This window comes from Lolium rigidum, chromosome 2, assembly GCF_022539505.1.
Source record: "Lolium rigidum isolate FL_2022 chromosome 2, APGP_CSIRO_Lrig_0.1, whole genome shotgun sequence".
Lineage (NCBI taxonomy): Eukaryota > Viridiplantae > Streptophyta > Magnoliopsida > Poales > Poaceae > Lolium > Lolium rigidum.
Window position 1 is genome coordinate 250,090,826 of NC_061509.1, and position 16,473 is coordinate 250,107,298.

Genomic DNA, 16,473 nt, shown 5'->3' on the forward strand with positions numbered 1-16,473 from the left:
ACTCACATGTTTTATACACATTATATGTCATTATTATGCATTTTCCGGCACTAACCTATTGACGAGATGCCGAAGAGCCAGCTTGATGTTTTTCGCTGTTTTTGGTTTCAGAAATCCTAGTAAGGAAATATTCTCGGAATTGGACGAAATCAACGCCCAGGGGCCTATTTTTCCACGAAGCTTCCAGAAGACCGGAGGACTTACGAAGTGGGGCCACGAGCCGCCACCACAACAGGGCGGCGCGGGCAGCAAGGGGCCCGCGCGGCCCTGGCGTGTGGGGCCCTCGTGTGGCCCCCTGACCTGCCCTTCCGCCTACATATAGTCTTCGTCGTGAAACCCCCACTACAGAGAGCCACGATACGGAAAACCTTCCAGAGACGCCGCCGCCGCCAATCCCATCTCGGGGGATTCAGGAGATCGCCTCCGGCACCGTGCCGGAGAGGGGAATCATCTCCCGGAGGTCTCTTCATCGCCATGATCGCCTCCGGATCGGTGTGTGAGTAGTCCACCCCTGGACTATGGGTCCATAGCAGTAGCTAGATGGTTGTCTTCTCCTCATTGTGCTATCATGTTAGATCTTGTGAGCTGCCTATCATGATCAAGATCATCTATTTGTAATCCTTCATGTTGTGTTTGTTGGGATCCGATGAATATTGAATACTATGTCAAGTTGATTATCAATCTATCATATATGTTATTTATGTTCTTGCATGCTCTCCGTTGCTAGTAGAGGCTCTGGCCAAGTTGATACTTGTGTCTCCAAGAGGGAGTATTTATGCTCGATAGTGGGTTCATGCCTCCATTAAATATGGGACAGTGACAGAAAGTTCTACGGTTGTGGATGTGATGTTGCTACTAGGGATAAAACATCGATGCTTTGTCTAAGGATATTTGTGTTGATTACATTACGCACCATATTTAATGCAATTGTCTGTTGTTTACAACTTAATATTGGAGGGGGTTCGGATGATAACCTGAAGGTGGACTTTTTAGGCATAGATGCATGCTGGATAGCGGTCTATGTACTTTGTCGTAATGTCCTGATTAAATCTCATAGTACTCATCATGATATATGTATGTGCATTGTTATGCCTTCTTTATTTGTCAATTGCCCAACCGTAATTTGTTCACCCAACATCTGCTATCTTATGGGAGAGACACCACTAGTGAACTGTGGACCCCGGTCCCATTCTTTACATCTGAAATACAATCTGCTGCAATTGTTCTTTACTGTTCTTTGCAAATAAACATCATCATCCACACTATACATCTAATCCTTTGTTACAGCAAGCCGGTGAGATTGACAACCTCACTGTTACGTTGGGGCAAAGTTCTGTGATTGTGTTGTGCAGGTTCCACGTTGGCGCCGGAATCCCTGGTGTTGCGCTCGAACTACACTCCGCCACCATCAACCTTCAACGTGCTTCTTGACTCCTACTCGGTTCGATTAAACCTTGGTTTCTTATCGAGGAAACTTGCTACTCTGCGCATCACACCTTCCTCTTGGGGTTCCCAACGGACGTGTCAACTACACGCATCAAGCAAATTTCTGGCGCCGTTGCCGGGGAGATCAAGACACGCTGCAAGGGGAGTCTCCACTTCCAATCTCTTTACTTTGTTTTTGTCTTGCTTTGTTTTACTTTATTTACTACTTTGTTTGCTGCACTAAAACAAAACACAAAAAAATTAGTTGCTAGTTTTACTTTATTTACTGTCTTGTTCTCTATATCAAAAACACAAAAAAATTAGTTACTTGCATTTACTTTATTTATCTTTAGTTTATTTCATCATGTTTCCTCCTAAGTACACTCTAAAAGACATACCGGTACGACGAGGGTCTATAATTGGAAGAGATAATATAGAAGATTTTTTCACTCATGTTAGTACCACTAAAGATTTTGAAGATAGACACTTGGTAGAACTTGCTCCTACTTATGAAATTGCTGTTGCTTCTTTAGTACACATGTTGGAAACTAAATTTGTTAATCTTAATCCTATAATCCAACACATGTTTCTCACACTCGGTGATATGAAGGAAGGTAATATTAAATATCAATTTCCTCTCAAGAAAGGTATGGAACACTTCCCTAGAAAGAGAATGAAGTTACCTTATGATTCTATTATTAGAACAACTTATGATGTTGATGCTTCGTCTCTTGATGTTACTTGATACACACTTTCTGCGCGTAGCTGAAAGGCGTTAAAGAAAAGCGCTTATGGGAGACAACCCATTATTTTACTTCTGCACTTTATTTTATATTTGAGTCTTGGAAGTTGGTTACTACTGTAGCAACCTCTCCTTATCTTTATTTTATTGCATTGTTGTGCCAAGTAAAGTCTTTGATAGTAAAGCCAATATTAGATTTGGATTGCTGCGCAGGAACAAATTTCTTTCTGTCACGAATTTGAGCAGTAGTCCCTGTAGAAAAATCAAAAAAAATCTGCCAATTTACGTGCGTGATCCTCAGATATGTACGCAACTTTCATTCAATTTGGGCATTTTCATCTGAGGAAGTCTGGTGCCACTTTAAAATTCGTCTTTACGAACTGTTCTGTTTTGACAGATTCTGCCTTTTATTTCGCATTGCCTGTTTTGCTATGTTTGATGGATTTGTTTGTTCCATTAACTTTCAGTAGCTTTGTGCAATGTGCAGAAGTGTTAAGAATGATTATGTCACCTCTGAATATATCAATTATGCACTGACCCTCTAATGAGTTTGTTTCAAGTTTGGTGTGGAGGAAGTTTTCAAGGGTCAAGAGAGGAGGATGATACAATATGATCAAGAAGAGTGAAAGGTCAAAGCTTGGGGATGCCCCCGTGGTTCATCCCTGCATATTTTAAGAAGACTCAAGCGTCTAAGCTTGGGGATGCCCAAGGCATCCCTTCTTCATCGACAACTTATCAGGTTCCTCTAGTGAAACTATATTTTTATTCCGTCACATCTTATGTGCTTTACTTGGAGCGTCTGTTTGTTTTTGTTTTTGTTTTTGTTTGAATAAGATCAGATACTAGCATTCTTTGTTTGGGAGAGAGACACGCTCCGCTGTTTCGTATGAACACATGTGATCTTAGCTTTATCTTTAATGTTCATTACGAAAGTTGGACTATTTCATTCATTGTTATATGGCTGGAAACGGAAAATGCCGCATGTGGTAAATGGTTTAATGTCTTGAATAATGTGATACTTGGCAATTGGTGTGCTCATATAGATCATGTTTAAGCTCTTGCATCATGTACCTTGTACTCATTAATGAATAACTACATAGAGCTTGTTAAATTTGGTTTGCATGATTGATCTCTAGAGTCTAGATATTTTCTGGTTGAGGTGTTTGAACAACAAGGAGACAATGTAAAGTCTTATAATAGCTACAATATGTTCATATGTGAGCTTTGCTGCACCTTTTATACTTGAGTTTGCTTCAAACAACCTTGCTAGCCTAGCCTTGTATTGAGAGGAATTCTTCTCGTGCATCCAAATCCTTGAGCCAATAACCATGCCATTTGTGTCCACCATACCTACCTACTACATGGTATTTCTCCGCCATTCCAAAGTACATTACTTGAGTGCTACCTTTAAAATTTCTATTCTTTGCCTTTGCAATATATAGCTCATGGGACAAATAGCCTTAAAAACTATTGTGATGAAGAATGTGTACTTATGTGTCTTACTTCTTAATAAGTTGCTTGTTGAGCGGTAACCATGTTTTCTGGGGACGCCATCAACTCTTTTACTTTTGTTGAATATCATGGGAGTTGCTATGCATGTTCGTCTTGTGTGAAGTAAGGGCGGTTTTCACAATCAAATGGTTTGAGTATGCATACTGTTAGAGAAGAACATTGGGCCGCTAACTAAAGCCATGATTCATGGTGGAAGTTTTAGTTTGGATAACTAATCCTCAATCTCTTATGAGAAAATTAACTGTTGTTGAATGCTTATGCATTAAAGAGGAGTCCATTATCTGTTGTCTATGTTCTCCCGGTTTGGATGTCTAAGTTGAGAATAATAAAAAGCGAGAAATCCAATGCGAGCTTTCTCCTTAGACCTTTGTACAGGCGGCATAGAGGTACACCTTTGTGACACTTGGTTGAAACATATGCTATGCAATGATAATCCGTGTTAATCCAAGCTAATTAGGACAAGGTGCGAGCACTATTAGTATACTATGCATGAGGCTTGCAACTTATGTTATATCTTATACATAACACATATGCTTTATTACTACCGTTGACAAAATTGTTTCTTATTTTCAAAATGAAAAGCTCTAGCACAAATATAGTAATCAATGCTTCCCTCTGCGAAGGGCCTATCTTTTACTTTATTGTTGAGTCAGTTTGCCTATTCTTTCTATCCCGAAGCAAACACTTGTGTCAACTGTGTGCATTGATTCTTACATGTTTACCTATTGCACTTGTTATACTACTTTGTGTTGACAATTATCCATGAGATATATATGTTGAAGTTGAAAGCAACCGCTGAAACTTATATCTTCCTTTGTGTTGCTTCAAATGCTTTTACTTTGAATTTATTGCTTTGTGAGTAACTCTTATGCAAGTCTTATTGATGCTTGTCTTGAAAGTATTATTCATGAAAAGTCTTTGCTATATGATTCATTTGTTTACTCATTATCTTCATCATTGCTTCGAATTACTGCATTCATCTCATATGCTTACAATAGTATGATCAAGATTATGATAGCATGTCACTTCAGAAATTATCTTTGTTATCGTTTACCTACTCGAGGGCGAGTAGGAACTAAGCTTGGGGATGCTTGATACGTCCCAAACGTATCTATAATTTCTTATGTTCCATGCTACTTTTATGATGATACTCACATGTTTCGTACACATTATATGTCATTATTATGCAAATTCCGGCACTAACCTATTGACTAGATGCCGAAGAGCCAGTTGCTGTTTTCTGCTGTTTTTGGTTTTAGAAATCCTAGTAAGGAAATATTCTCGGAATTGGACGAAATCAACGCCCAGGGGCCTATTTTTCCACGAAGCTTCCAGAAGACCGGAGGACTTACGAAGTGGGGCCACGAGGCGCCGCCACAACAGGGTGGCGCGACCAGCAAGGGGCCCGCGCGACCCTGGCGTGTGGGGCCCTCGTGTGGCCCCCTGACCTGCCCTTCTGCCTACATATAGTCTTCGTCGCGAAACCCCCAGTACAGAGAGCCGCACGATACGGAAAACCGTCCAGAGACGCCACCGCCGCCAATCCCATCTCGGGGGATTCAGGAGATCGCCTCCGGCACCCTGCCGGAGAGGGGAATCATCTCCCGGAGGTCTCTTCATCGCCATGATCGCCTCCGGATCGATGTGTGAGTAGTCCACCCCCGGACTATGGGTCCATAGCAGTAGCTAGATGGTTGTCTTCTCCTCATTGTGCTATCATGTTAGATCTTGTGAGCTGCCTATCATGATCAAGATCATCTATTTGTAATCCTTCATGTTGTGTTTGTTGGGATCCGATGAATATTGAATACTATGTCAAGTTGATTATCAATCTATCATATATGTTATTTATGTTCTTGCATGCTCTCTGTTGCTAGTAGAGGCTCTGGCCAAGTTGATACTTGTGACTCCAAGAGGGAGTATTTATGCACGATAGTGGGTTCATGCCTCCATTAAATCTGTGACAATGTGACGTAAAGTTCTAAGGTTGTGGATGTGCTTGTTGCTACTAGGGATAAAACATCGATGCTTTGTCTAAGGATATTTGTGTTGATTACATTACGCACCATACTTAATGCAATTGTCTCGTTGTTTACAACTTAATACTCGGAGGGGTTCGGATGATAACCTCGAAGGTGGACTTTTTAGGCATAGATGCATGCCGGATAGCGGTCTATGTGCTTTGTCGTAATGCCTCGATTAAATCTCATAGTACTCATCATGATATATGTATGTGCATTGTTATGCCTTCTTTATTTGTCAATTGCCCAACTGTAATTTGTTCACCCAACATCTGCTATCATATGGGAGAGACACCACTAGTGAACTGTGGATCCCGGTCCTATTCTTTACATCTGAAATACAATCTGCTGCAATTGTTCTTTACTGTTCTTTGCAAACAAACATCATCATCCACACTATACATCTAATCCTTTGTTACAACAAGCCGATGATATTGACAACCTCACTGTTACGTTGGGGCAAAGTTCTGTGATTGTGTTGTGCAGGTTCCACGTTGGCGCCGGAATCCCTGGTGTTGCGCCGCACTACACTCCGCCACCATCAACCTTCAACGTGCTTCTTGACTCCTACTGGTTCGATTAAACCTTGGTTTCTTACTGAGGGAAACTTGCTACTGTGCGCATCACACCTTCCTCTTGGGGTTCCCAACGGACGTGTCAACTACACGCATCACTCCCCTACACGATCAGACCTAACTATTTTTATTCTTTTATCATGCTGATTTTCAACTTGAATATTTTAATTTTATCGAACGCTTATGCTTTTTCTTTGATTGGATAAATATAACCATATCGGGAGTAATCATCTGTGAATATTCTAAACGAATCATAGCCATCCACACTTTTGACAGGAAATGGTCCACATATATCGATGTGAATTATTTCTAGTGTTGCGGTGCTTCGATTTGCACCCTTTTTTAATTTGTTTTACAAATTTTCCTTTAATGCAATCGATGCATTGTTCTATGTCTGAGAATTCTAATGGAGGAAGAATTCCATTTTAACAAGTCTTTCTATTTCCCCCCTCGAAATATGGCCTAAGCGACAATGTCATAATTTCGATGATTCATCAATTCGTTTTCTTTTCTTTTGTTCCTTTTCTGACGCCGATACTTGCTCATTCACTTTACACACAAACAACACTTTTTCACGCAAGGATAATAAATAAAGCTCATCGTGGATTAAAGAAACACCCACATAAGTATTATTATACCATATGGTACACTTGTAACGTCCAAAATAACACCGATAACTGCCTTTGTCAAAACATGAAACACTAATCAAGTTTCCGTGTAAAGAACAAACAAATAAAATATCTTTAAACTTAATAGTTAAGCCATCAGCTAACTCCAAAGAGACATCGTCAGCAGCTTCAACTTCTGGTTGAACTCCATTCGCGACTTCAATTCATCTTTCGTTTCTTTGGCAGTCTGTGTCGAATGGAATCTCTGTAAAGAATTTGCAACATAAATAGTTGCACCTGAGTTAATCCACCAAGTAAATTTCGAAAAATATGTATACAAGGATTCATTTACAGAGGAAACTGAATTGTTACCTTTCTTTGCCATTAGAGCCTTTAGCCAATTAAGACAATCTTTCTTGTAGTGTCCATTCTTCTTGCAGTGAAGATACTGATCTTTGTCTACTGAGATTGGCTTTTTCTGGTACTGATGCTAATGTTGCATTTGACCTTTTCCATATAGCTTGGAAGGAGAGCCATTGTTGCTTTGTGTGAAGTTCCTTTTCTTGTTGTCCTTCACATAGTTTAGAGAACCTCCATTCTGTGCTTTGAGCCTATCCTCCTCTTGCACACACATGCATGGCTATAATCTTTTTTATGTCCCACTTTTCAGGAGACATGTTGTAATTGACAACAAAAGTATCAATCTATTGAGGCAATGAAGCCATGACTAGGTTAACAAGAAGTGCATGCTTCAGCTCCAGGTCATCATCCATGGGCTTCAGCTTTGCAGTCAAGTTGCTCATCCCGAGAATGTGCTCCCTGATGCCATATGCACCTCCAGTGTACTTCTCTCTTACCAGCTGCTTCAGGAACTAGGTGGCATATATCTTTGAAGAACCAGTGAACTAGCTCTTTATCTTTTTTAAGTATTCCCCAACGGAAGCACACTATGCAATCGAGCCCACGATAGCGTTCTCAACTATATTCTTATAAATGCCATGCACTTTTTATTGTCTGTCACCCACTTTTGGTTCTCTAAAGTGTAGGCCATCTCCACATGAATATGATCTCTTTTATTTTTTACCCATGCATCATCAATATCCTTGTCATCTATGACAGGATCAACAACCTTTGTTGGTTGTGGTGTTTCAAGCACCCGGTCCACCCCAGCACATACGAAGGCAAAATCCATCTTCTTACTCCACACAGTGTAGTTGTCCCCTCTTAGGTGGGAACATTCTTGATGCATCTCATCAAGTATTACCCTCCTGCAAACCAAAGATGAGTGAGAACAGTCCAACAATTGCATATTATAATCCAACGTTGGTCCGAATTAAGACATGCAATTGTTAATGCAAATAAAACTATATCACCGTTGGGCAAAAAATAGAGATAAATGCACGTATCATTGCAACGAAAGATGATCATGCTATTTATAACATTGGTCATAAAATGACATAATCATAATTGTTTGAACAATCACTTTTAATCAACTTTTAAATTTTAATCATCACTTTTTGCATTTTTCGTATTTAAAATGCATCTTTTAACTATTTGCAGCGGAAACTTTGAATTTAAACTAGTAACTTTGAACTTTTCAGAGCATAACTTTCGGTTTTTTTATTTCCTGAAAAAATATCTCGTTGGTTCAATTTGTTAGGAAAAACTAGATAAAATTAGGCCAAAAAACTGACCTAAATTAGTCAAAAAATATGCCTCTATAAAAAGTTTGACAAAAAACTGGCATTTTGTGTGCAGCTCATCTTTTGGCCCACGGCCTGTTGCGCCAGTGCGCTTCCACGCCTGGCCTCTCATGGTCCGCGCGGCCCATGGCCTATTATGCAGCCAACCCAGCCCGCACCGCTTGCGCCACCCGGTGATGGTCGTCCTATTCATCGGACGGCCACCAGGCCTCCTCGCGCGTTCAAAATGGTCAGTGGACGGCCATCCCCGAGAAAACCATAACCAAAAAAACACCTTCACCTGGCGTCTTCTCCTCGCACGCTCCTCTCTGGCGGCGGCGCCGTCCAGCCGTTTCTTGTTCGCGCGCGCCGTAGCTCGCCAACGACGAGTGGGGCGCGGAGCTCCCCCATTTGCATCTTCTTTCTCCACTCAGAACTTCGACGGACTGGCGACGGACGGCGTGAACCGTCGCGTGCGCTCACTGGCGACGGACGTCGGCAGCCATCGGAAGAAGGAAATATGGCGGCGCCCCTAGCCCTCTTGCCGGCGCGTGCGTGCACCCGAGCGGGGCACAGAACCGGCAAGCGGCTCAGGTGGCGGCACCCTTTTCCGGCGGTGGCCGGTGTTCTTTCGGTAGTGGCGGCATTGTGCCCCACTGCCCGTGTTCTTCCTTGCCGGTGAGCCCGAGGCTCAACCGGTGAGATTTCTTCTTCCCTTTTTTGTGCCTGATGACTAGGGTCAGGGTTTTATTTTGCATTTTGATCATTTTACCCAATACTAAGGATATACAATCTAACAATGATACCAATGTTAGAACTAGATCAATCTAGGTGCAGATCCTACGCCGGGTACTACCGTCTCTGTATAGCAATGTGCAGGTTATATTCGTGAGAGAGAGAACGAGGGTGACAGAGGGACATACCTTCTCCCTGTGAGGAGGAACCTAAGGGCATCGACATGGTGGCGACGGTGACGGCGTGAGGTCGAGGCAGTGGTGGTGGCGGAGCTTCCCGTCGGCACAGCGCTATACATAGATCGGTAGGTGGTGTCGGTGGGGTGTGCGGCAATGTGGTCGAACCTCGTACTGCGTGCCACCGATCCCCACCTCTCTTTATAGCGCTGGCGACAGGGCCTGCCAACCATAATGGGTTGGACGCCCCCGATTAGGGTGCAAGTCACAAGGGGCCCGGTGGTCCATTGGGTCCACACGGGAAAGAGATCAATCTAACAATAATATGATACTAGTCGTAAACTCGTAATATAATCAGTTGTTTCAATGGCTGGTCTCAATATGTGTTAAGTAGAAGTATCATTTCCCCTCAAAATAAGTAGAAATGTCATTAAGATAAAAAAATCAGAATTTGTATAATTGCATATATACTAAAAGTTTACAGTATAGATGAGAGCACAATAGCCATTATTTGATAAAAACTAATTCCATTGCTGATGCTAAAAAAAGGTTACACACTGTTAAGACTTACTTACTGAACAAAGAAAAAAGTAATCCCTTTCAATCTCTGAGACACCTATTCGAACTGGAGTCCCTTTTTCCATTGATATGTTTTATTCAAGAAAAATCAAGGTAGCAATAACACGTCGAAACCAGGTCTAGGCAGTAATGCAACATTGGACTGCACTACAAGACTTGAGACTCACAGCTCCTCCGTGAAGGCGGGCACCCTTTCCACTAACACAGATACCATATAACTCTTGATGCCATCCTTGTTGTTCAGGTGAGATTTCTATTTGGATTAAAAATAAAAAGGAAAGGAATCAGTAAAAGGGTTATTATCAGGCATCTGAAGATAGTCAGATGCAAAAGAGAAGGTACACAAAAGAGAAGGTAAGGCAGTAATAAAATGTTATGGGTCATCAAAAGCCAAAATGATACACGAGTTGATGCTTATAGATTAAGCGACATAATGTACAGAACTGAAATAATTTACGAATACATTTTATCCATCAGTATGTTGCTTGAACAGAATTCTTAAGATATCCCGCGGAACTAATAATCATAAGCACATTTCGCAATTATACCAAACGATCAAGTGTAGATGGGATAAAACAGTACCGAAAGTAAAGAATGTAGGATGATCAGTGATTGTATAAATGTGGGTTGATAAAAATCACAATATTCAACCACATATAAGCTATATAAAGCAAAACAATCACCGAAGTATTAATATAGAATTCGCATATCAAATTTAGGTAAATATATCATCATAGTTCAGAGACCACGGAAACGGAAATTAAGAAAGTTAAAGGCAAACCTTGGAAGATGATCACCCTTGAGCGCAGGAAAATTGGGAGGCCATGTCATCATAAGAGGATGGAGCTGCTCTAGAGTTTGATCCTCTTGTGTCACCTCATACACTTTGCTCAGTACCCTGCGCCTTGTGTCGAAGCAGAGTGCACATTTTCCCAACTTGAGAAACACAAAGTCGATAAAATCCCCCGTCTGGGTTGTTTGGAAAAGAGTAGCAGGCTTGCCATCAGCCGTCCAACCTGACATCCCCAAAGTTTCAAACATCTGGGGCAAGCTAATGACATCAAGAAGCAGCCAGTTAATCACGCTGCAACCGATGTGGAGCCAGATACAAAGCTGGAGGTTCTCATCAAGATGGGTCAGAAAAATCCCTGAATCATAGGCCGCCGAAAGCATCATATCTTTGCAATCATACCGCTCCATTCCTTCCGGGAGCGGAATCGTGGAGAAGCTTGAGGTTTCCAGATCCAGCGCGGCGATGCTGGTAGAGTGCTCCAAATAGATCTTGGTGCCTACCAGTAGAGGTTTGGAACCCGGCTTGGGATAAGGGAGCACCACCTCGGCCAACGAACGGAAGCGCCACTGGCCGTCTTGTTGCAGCACGTATATGTGCGCCTTGTATTTAAAGGAACGTTCGTTTCCTTTGCTGAGGAACCCCAAGGACAGCAATACGTAGACGAGCCTGGTGCAGCCGCCTTGGTCCTGAACTTTGAGGAGGCATTGGGCGACGGTGCACCAGGGGCCGCCGAAGTGGTCGTATGGGGTCATGGGGATGGCGACGACGCCTCGGTGAGGGCTCATCGGCCAGTGCACTTCGACCTCGCGTCCCTCGCCGTAGAAGCCGTTGACGAGCATGGTGTCGTTCTGGAGATCGGAAATGCACGCGAATTCCTCGTCGTAGGCGTCCAAGCTGTAGCTCTCGGCCATGCGGACGGCTGCCGCGAGGTCCTGCGGCAGCTGGTCAACATGCGGCATGGGCACGAAGCGCGGGCGGAGCAGCGCGAAGCTGGTCGTCGACCTCGTGGCGACGTAGAAGCCGAGGAGGCGGGGCGGGTGGTGCCAGCGGAACCGGTGGAGGAAGAGGGGGTCGGAGGCCACGAAGAACCAGCGCTTGCAGACGAGGGTGGCGCGAACGAGGCTGGTGGGGAGGCCGAGGCGGACCATGATCTCGCGGAGGAGGTCGTCGTTGTTGAGCACCATGGATACCGCGTCTGCGGCCTGCGGAGGCGGTTGGGGGAGCCTCTGCGTCGCCGTCTTGCCGTCCGTGTGCGTAGGTGGTGTGACCCTGAAATTAGGATCGGCGATGAATTAGAATCCATGAGTACATGTCGAATGAAACGGTGGAGAGAAAGTGACTCTTACCCTTCCAGAATTTCAGTAGGATCCATCGATCGCCTGTTTGAGTCCCCCTTAGAATTCAATCTACACTGTGATCAGGATTCAGGAGTTTGGGGAGGGGGAGGAGACGTCGGGGAATCAATTGCCGCCTTGCCGGTGAAACAGATGTCGTCAATGTATCGGCGCTCCACGATGGCGAGGAGACCTACGGGCAAGGCGATGGAGTTGGGGAGAACGAGGAGTACGACGGTCCTGGCGTGAGGGGGATACGAGGCAGCGGAGTTCGGCGCGATCGCGGCGACGCGGATGCGGGGAAGTGCGGGACGAGGGGAGGGTCGGCGGCGAGCGAGCGGGAGGCGAGGTGGGTGGCGGCGGGGTAGAAGGAGGATGCTGTGTTCAGGTCGGGGGGTTTAGGATTTGGATGAGACACCTTCAAACGTTTTTTTTTTAAAATTAATGAATGAACACCTCCAAGCGTTTGCCCGCAAAAAGAAAAAAAAAACAAGAACACCTCCAAGTGTTGAATGGGTGGATGTTTTTCTGGGTGGCAGGAAGATGGCGCGAGGGCGACGGCGAACGGCTTTGGACGCGATCCCGCCTCTCCCGCAAGGCGTCACCAGGGAGGTGGAGATCGCGCGCGAATGGGAGCGCCATCCAGAGGATCACCGCGCTGAGCCGCAGTGGGCGCCTGACAACATCACGACGTGGGACTTATTTCAACAGGCGCCGCAAACGGGAGCTCGCCAACTACAACAGCGGTCACATGCGCCTCATCAAGCGGGGGCCAAGGGAGTGGGTTCTTCCGCCGCAGGACGCCGCCACCCAGATTGCCCTCCGGTCCAACAACAACCTGGAGGAGTTCCGGGGCACCACATGGCGATGCACGCCTCTTTCGAGGACGTGCCGCTGGCGTCCCTCAATTTTCGCGCTTGCATGGTCCATGCGTGAAGCGGAGGAGGAGGAGCATCATCGGAGGGTGGAGCAGGCACGCCCGCTTGGCCTCATTGTCAACATCAACATCAACGACGTCGCAGACGACTTTGTCGCCGTGCAGAACTCAAGGCATGGCTAATCCGACTAGGGCAGCAGCCGTGGTGGAGAGCCCAATCAGAGCAGCAACGGCGGCGTCAACGGCTAGCAGCAGCCGAACAACGGCAGCGACACCAACGACGAAGACTACACAATCTTCTACAACTGCAGCCATGGCTGGTAGAGCTGACGCAGCCACCGCTGCTATTTATGTTTATCTTTTATGATTTTTTCAATTATGTAAAAATTCGCATGTATATATAAGCTACCTACATCTAATTTCGTCCAAATTCAATTGTTTGCGTTAAGTTTGACTAAATTTCGATTATTTTCAATTTACTTTTGGGGTGGCTACGCAAAATTATAATAAGGGCACGTGTCTTTTCGGTGCGCTGGGGTGAGAGTTAGCATTAGGCCCTATAAGGCCAAAAAAGTCTGTGTGGACAGGTTGACTGGTCGCGCATGAGCGGCACGACTCAAACGAATCGATTTATTCGGCGTGACTCGTCTATTAACCAAATTTGAGTAACAGATGCATTTGTACAGACGGTGCGCGTGTTCTTCCGTGTCCACATGCCTAGACCGAGGGCACATATGAAAGCGTCCAATGGCTTTCTTCATATAGTTATGAATGGAGGTAGGCCGACTTCAAAGATACCCGCGCCAGGCAATGCATGCGCTGGCCGTGCCACCTGGCTATCCGTCTTCCTTCATCGATGTCAGCGTTTCGGCCTCTGCGTCGGCATCCAATCCCTTCGTCTTTTTTAGCAGGCCATTGGGGGCCATTTTCTTCCACACTCTCATCTTCAATCATTCCCCCACCACCACCGTATGCATCTCGACAGCGAGGACGAGGTCATCGAGGAAGGCGTGGTGGGAGAGGCCAGAGTAAGCTGCCAGCGTCCTTGTCCCCGTCATCATCACCATCGCCGCCCGTTTCCCTCGCTATCGACCTCTCCGCCTTCGAGTTCGGCGTCACCATGCACTTGGCATGAACTAGGACAGGCTACGCCTCCCCTAGAAGTTTGCGCCGATCGTCGTTGGCCAAGAACCCCACGAGATCGTACTGCGAGTATCTGGCGATGCGACAGGGATGTGATCCACAGAGGTGTTGTTCGACCGCCTAGGCGAGATGTACCTCCACCACTGTTTGAGGCGGTTCGCCCGCACCCACAACATGCTCACCATCAAGTTCTTCAACAAGACCATGTGCCACCGCCACTACAACTCCGATGAGGATGAGTAGGCGAGGGCAAGAGAAAGACCCTTGGGTCTTGTACTATGTTTGTATTGATTTCTAGTTGCTTCAAGCAAGTTATGTCCAAATATGTATGCAATCTATCCAAATATATATGCAATATATTTTTTACTTTAGTAATTCACTCTGAGTGGACCGAATGGGTCGCGCCGCTGGACGCACTGGCCAGGCCAATCGAACCGCAACCCAAATCATATATCTGTCCTGCGACTCAAACAGAGAGAAACAGACCATTTGGATCGTTGTTTTGGATCGCCCCGCTAAAAATGTTCTAAGGGTGAAGGAACTAATGTCCATCGTGCGTGGAATCTTTTCCACATATGAAAATTCAAAATATTTTTTTCTTAAACCGTCTGTAAAATTGACGTTCTGTCTTCACTATTATGTTCGTATCAATGAGGGCTTCAAAATAAGATCACATCTTAATGTGTTTTGACGACATTTTTTTGAGACGTCGGTTACCAGGTTGTAGTACCCGTTGTTGGTAGGTTACTAGTTAAAAATTATCAGGTAATTTAACATGTGTTTTTTCTGTAAAGAAACAATCTACGTATTTTATAGAGGGCGCATTTAACCAACTCTACTTTTTGTTACCTGGTAACCAACTCTAGCTAATTTGATGATCAAGTGACTAATCTAGCAACTATGTTCGAAAAAAAGTTATTAAAACACGTCAACATGGGATCTAGTTTTAAAAATCTCGTTGCAAAAATCTAGCTTTGAAAACCGATATGAATTTCTAGTTACAATCCAAGAGATAAAACATTTTAAATTTTGAAAAATAAAAGAGCGTAACATTGCCTTATTAAATTTGTGCCCACCCAATACTAATCTGGGCCACGTGCCGTAGATAACATAGTCCAAGATTAAAACTGTATTTCTCCGACAAGCAGCTACTTTTTATTAGAGAATGATACGGTTTTAGCGTCTAGTAGATCCTTTAAAAACGTAAAATATTGCTCTTCGGCCCCTCGATTCCTAAATATACTTCGCTTCAATAGCTCTCCACCCCCTTCGGCGTTCTCTCCCGCCCGCACCGCAATCTAGTTGGCGGTCACCAATAGCTTCCGCCAACACCCCACCCAACTCCCGCCCGCGCCGCAATCTAGTTGGCGGTCACCAAGCCATGTACCAGTTTGGCCGTGCCAGTAGCCCAAAATGGACCGTGGAGAAGAAGGTACTTAAACTTCTATGTTGCAGTTTGTTTTTGCTCTAAAACTAAACCGTCACTTCTTTAGTGGCTGTAATATTGTTAATTACTTCTTCACTTCACCTATTATATCGATATTTTTATACCATATATTAGTTATGGTGTTCTACAAAATGCTTATTTGTGCGAAACCTGGGGAACATGTGTCTACGCGTGCCCCAAAATATATTACATTTGAAGTTAAAAAATGTGACTTGGGGGTAACAAGCCCTCCAAGCAATTCAATAGATGATATATTGGTGTGTACAGCGAGAGAGCGGGCGCTAGCACTCGAACTCGAGATCTCGCGGGTAGCATCGGTATCAGCACCCGGCAACCATCCGGGCTATGCCTCGGTTCACTATTACATTTGAAGTTGAAGATACTCCTCTCAATTGTGGGCATGGTTACCATGTTGTGGGGCCGCCACCAAGCTTATCCTTTTATCTTTCTTCCTTTTCCTCTTCCACTTTCCACCTTCCATCCCCAATCTCCTTCAGTATCGTTTATTACTTCTTCACTTCACCTATTATATAGATATTTTTATACCATATGTTAGTTATGGTGTTCTACAAAATGCTTATTGGTGCGAAACCCGGGGAATGTGCGCATGCGCGCACCCCAAGATCTATTACGTTTGAAGCTGAAGCTGCTCCTCTCAATTGTGGGCACGGTTACCATGTTTTGGGGCCGCCAAGCTTATCCTTTTACCTTTCTTCCTCTTTCTCTTCCACCTTCCACCTTCCATCCCCAATCTCCTTCCCTACCGCAACCAAACCCATCTCCTCTCCTTCTCCGATGAACCCACCCCCAAACGCCACCTCACC